The sequence below is a fragment of the Phoca vitulina genome, unplaced genomic scaffold (assembly GCF_004348235.1).
Source record: "Phoca vitulina isolate PV1807 unplaced genomic scaffold, GSC_HSeal_1.0 scaffold22, whole genome shotgun sequence".
NCBI lineage: Eukaryota > Metazoa > Chordata > Mammalia > Carnivora > Phocidae > Phoca > Phoca vitulina.
This window is the reverse complement of record NW_022589725.1, coordinates 19844243-19849520: the sequence shown is the minus strand read 5'-3', so window position 1 is coordinate 19849520 and position 5278 is coordinate 19844243. Positions and strand designations below refer to the sequence as shown.

The 5278-nt window shown below is 41.6% G+C and overlaps 1 pseudogene; it reads left to right on the top strand.

Moving 5' to 3' along the window:
* The first annotated feature begins 313 nt into the window (after positions 1-313).
* Positions 314-5052, top strand: LOC116641958 (annotated as a pseudogene).
* The last annotated feature ends 226 nt before the right edge of the window (positions 5053-5278 follow it).

Genomic DNA, 5278 nt, shown 5'->3' with positions numbered 1-5278 from the left:
TCTCCCTCTCCCACTCCCTCTGCTTGTGTTCCCTCTCTAGCTGTCTCTCTCTCTGTCAAATAAATAAATAAAATCTTAAAAAAAAAAAAAAAGAATACTCTGACTCGTGCAGACCTATGGTTCTGGCTAGTTAATCATGGCGTTCCTAAAAGTGAAATAGTTAGGAAGACTACTAAATTCTTACTCGATCTTTATAAGCAAAAATATTTTAGGTCAATGAACGAAAGTCTAACTTGAGTCATAAAAACAGAAAGTCACAGCCCCTCAATCAGTTCCCAGACTTGAGTCAGTTTATAAAACCAGAACCTCTTGAATGAAGGGGAAGCTGGGTCCCCTTGAGGAAGGATCCCAGTATACTGCCAAAATTTATCCTGTTAATCTTTCTCCCAGACTTCTCCAAAGGGACCTATGGCCTTTTACCAGGGCAACTGTCCATTGGCGAAAGACAAATAATCAGAATTTTCAGGGATTGCTGGATACTGGCTCTGAACTGATACTAATTCCAGGGCACCCAAAATATCACGGTGACCCACCAGTCAGAGTAAGGGTTTCTGGAGATCAGATGATCAATGGAGTTTTAGCTGAAGTTTGTTTCACAATGGGCCCAGTGGGAACATGTCCTGTGGTAATTTCCCCAATTCTGGAATGCACAATTGGAAGAGCCATACTTAGCAGCTGCCAGGGTCACCACATGGTTCCCTGACCTGTGGAGTGAAGACTATTATGGGAAAGGCCAAGTGAAAACTACTAGAACTATCTCTACCTAGGAAAAGAGCAAAACAAAAACAATACTGCATTCTTGGAGGGACTGCAGAGATTATTGCCACCATCAGGGACTAGAAAGATGCAGAGGTAGTGATTCTCACCATGTCCCTTTTCAACTTGCCCATTTGGTCTATGCAGAAGACATCTGGATCTTGGGGAATGACAATGAGTTGTCGTAAGCTTAACCAGGTGGTGATTACAATTTCAGCTGTTCCAGATGTGGTTACATTGTTTGAGCAAATTAACACATCCTCTGGTATGTGGTATGCAACTATTGATCTGGAAAATGCCTTTTTTTCTCCATCCTTGTCTGTAAGGGCCACCAGAAGCAGTTTGCTTTCAACTGCTGTGGCCAACAATACTCCCATTGTTTTCCTATTTCAGAAGTATATTAATTCTCAAGATCTAAGTCGTAAATTAGCTCAAAGGAATACTGATTGTCTTTTCCTTCCACAAGAAATCACACTGACCCATTATATTGATGATATTATAAGACCTAATAAGTAGGAAGTAGCAATTACTCTTGATTTATTGGTAATACATCTGCATATCAAAGGGTGGGAAATAAATATGACAAAAATTCAGAGGCTTTCATCACTGAAATTGCTAGGGGTCCAGTGCTGTGGGGCATGTCAAGATATGACTTCTAAGGGAAAGAATAGTTGTAGCATCTGGCTCCTCCTACATCCAAGAAAGAGGCACAATGTTTAGTGGGCTGCTTTGGTTTTTAGAGGACACTTAATTCCTCACTTGGGCGTTTTACTCCAACCCCATTTACTGAGTAACCCAAAAAGCTGCTAGTTTTAAGTGGGGCCCAGAACAAGAGAATGCTTATAATAGGTCCAGGCTGCCAGGCAAACCGTTCTGACACTTGGGACATATCATCTAGCAGTTCCAATGGCATTTGATGTGTCAGTGGAATAGGGGTGCTGTTGGAGCCTTTGGCAGGCCCCTACAGGTGAGTCACAGCAAAGGCCTTTAGGTTCTTGGAGCAAAGCACTACCATCTTCTGCAGATAACTACTCTCCTTTTGAGAACAGCTCTTGGCCTGCTACAGGCCTTAATGGAGACTCAGTGCTTGACCGTGGGTCACCAAGTTTCCATGTAACCTGGGCTGTCTATAATGAACTGGGTGTTATTGACCTAGGAGCACAACAGCACCACATCATCAAATGGAGGTGGTATATAGGAAATGGTGCCAGGGGGTGTGTTTAAGGTACACGTATGGTACATGAAGAAGTGGCCCAAATGCCCTAGTCCCCACTATTATTGCATTAATTTCTCTCTCCCACACTTAGGGCTTCATGGGACATTCCCTAAGATCATTTGACAGAGGAAAAAAAGACGTGAGCCTGGTTTACAGACAGTTATGCTTGATATGCAGGCAACACCAAAAAGTGGACATCTGCAGCACTACAATCCCTTCCTCGGACATCCCTGATGGACAGATGTGAAGGGAGAGTCTCCCAGTGGGCGGAACTATAGCAGTGAACCTTATTGGTCACTTTTCTTGGACGGAGAAATAGTCAGATGTGTGATTATATACAACTTCATGGGCTGTGGCCAATGGTTTGGCACGGTCAAGGATCTGGGAGGAGCATGATTGGAAAATTGGTGATAAGGATAACATGATAAGGAAATTTGGGGAAGAAGTATGTAGATAGTTCTCTCAGAATGGGAAAAAATGAAGATATTTTTGCATGTGAATGCTCATCAAGAGGTGACCTCAACAGAGAAGTATTTTATTTTATTTTATTTTATTTTTTAAAAGATTTTATTTATTTATTTGACAGAGAGAGACACAACAAGAGAGGGAACACAAGCATGGGGAGTGGGAGAGGGAGAAGCAGGCTTCCCACGGAGCAGGGAGCCCGATGTGGGGCTCCATCCCAGGACCCTGGGATCATGACCTGAGCCGAAGGCAGACGCTTAATGACTGAGCCACCCAGGCGCCCCAACAGAGAAGTATTTTAATAATCAAGTGAATAAAATTACTTGTGTAGATACCAGTCAGCTTCTTTCCCCAGACACTCCTGTTACAGCCCAAAGAGTTCATGGACATAAAGGTGATGGTGGCAGAGATGGAGATGATGCATGGAATCAGCAGCATGAACTTCCACTCACCAAAACCAACCTAGCTAGAGCTGTTGCTGAGTGCTCAACCTGCCAGCAGTGAAGACCAATACTAAATCCTGGATAGGACATTATCACATTATTTCCCAAGATACTCAGCCAGCAACCCGGTGCCAGGTTGATTACACTTGACCACATCCATCATGTAAAGGATAGCATTTTGCTCTTACTGGAATATACTCTGGATACAAATTTGCCTTCCCAACAAGCAATGTTTCTTCCATATGTAGATTTACAGAATGCCTTACCCACCATTATGGTATTCTACACAGCATTACTTCTTTTTTAAAGTTTTTTTTTCTCAGCATTGCTTTTTAAATTTTTTTTAAAATATTTTATTTATTTATTTGAGAGAGAGAATGAGATAGAGAGAGCATGAGAGGGGGGAGGGTCAGAGGGAGAAGCAGACTCCCCGCTGAGCAGGGAGCCCGATGCGGGACTGGATCCCGGGACTCCAGGATCATGACCTGAGCCGAAGGCAGTGGCCCAACCAACTGAACCACCCAGGTGCCCTCTCAGCATTGCTTTTGATTAAGGAACTTCATAGTAAATAAAGTGTGGCAATGGGCCCATGCTCATAGAATTTACAGGCCTTAGCACGTCTCCACCATTCTGAAGCAGGTGGCTTAATAAAATGGTGAAATGGCCCTTTGAAGACTCAGGTACAGTGCCACCTAGCTGGACTACAGCAAGGTTCTTCAGAATGCTGATATGCTCTGCATCAGGATCCACTATATGGTGCTGTTTCTCCGATAGACAGGATTCACAGGTCCAGGAATCAGAGGTGAGTGGCACTACTCACTCTTATCCTCTAGTGACCCACGAGTAAAATTTTTGCTTCCTATTGCCATGACCTTATGCTCTGCTGGTCTTAGATCCAAAGGAAGGAATGCTTCTACCAGGAAACATAAGAGTGATTGCATTGAACCCAAGGTTAAGACTGCCTGTAGGCCATTTTGAGTGTCTCATGCTTTAGAACCAACAAGCAATGAAGGGAATTACTGTGTTGGCTGGGTTAATTGATTTCTAATTACTAAGGGGAGATTGGACTACTTCTCCACAACAAAGATAAGGATTATGTCTGAAATACAAGCTATCTCTTAATATGTCTATTAGTATTAACAACCCTGTGATTAAAGTCAGTGGAAAAGTGTGACACCCAATCCAAGCAGGACCACCAGTAGCCCCAGACCTTTCTGAAATGAAAGTCTGGGCCCCCTGACCAGGTAAAGAAGCAACTGAGATGTTTTCAGAAAACAAAGGGAATACACAGTGGGTAGTACAAGAAGGTAGTCATAAAAAAGTTACCAAGTAACTACAGAAATGAGGACTGCAGCTGTCATGAGTATTTCTCACTTATTTTGTTACAAATGTTTGTGTGAATAGAATATAAATATAAGTGTATTTTATGTATCTTTGTTTTCTTCCCTCTTATTCCTTATCATGTAACATAAGATGTATTGACTTTATATCATAATATTTAAATATTGTTAATTTTAAATCGTAGTATTTAAATCATGGGATATCAAGAAGAGTAAACATCATTCAAGAACTTTATCTCCTTTTTTGGAGAAGGAGTTAGGGTACTTTCAGTTGTACGCAGGATAGTTGCATCATGTTAAGTGGAATTACGACCTTGTTATTATCTATATTTGGAGATTAAGTATCATTTAAGGAGATGCACATGGGTGCCCAGTAACAAAGGGTGGACTTGTGATGGTTAATTTTATTTGTCAACTTTACTTGGCTGTGGGGAGCTGAAATTTTGGTCAAACATTACTCTGGGTGTGTCCATGAGGGTGTTTTTAGATGAGATTAATATTTGGATCCATAGACTGCTCTCCTTAATGTGAGTGCCCTCATCCAATCAATTGGAAGCCCAAACAGAACAGAAAGGGTAGCACTATAAGATGAAATTTCTCCTGCCTGACTACTCGAGCTGGAACATTGGTATTGGTCTTTTTCTGCCTTCAGACTCAAACTGAAACGATAGCCCATGAGTGTGGAGCCTGTCAGCTTTCAGACTGGAACTTACACCATTGGCTCTCCTATTCTCAGACCTTCAGATTTGGCCTGGAACTAAAACCATACCTTTGGCTCTTTCGTGTCTCCAGCTTGCCAACTGCAGATGTTAGGACTTCTCAGTCTCTATAACTGCATGAGCCAATTTCTTATAATAAATCTCTTCCTTATAATAAAATCACATATAACTATAGTTATATATTAGTGACATATATGTGTGTGTATATACATGTATATATAGTTATATACACTATTGGTTCTGTTTCTTTGGAGCAGAGAACCAGACTAATTCTCTAATACACTCCTATTACCTTCATTACAGAGACGAGTCTGAGAAAATTTAAGCACCTTTAGCCAC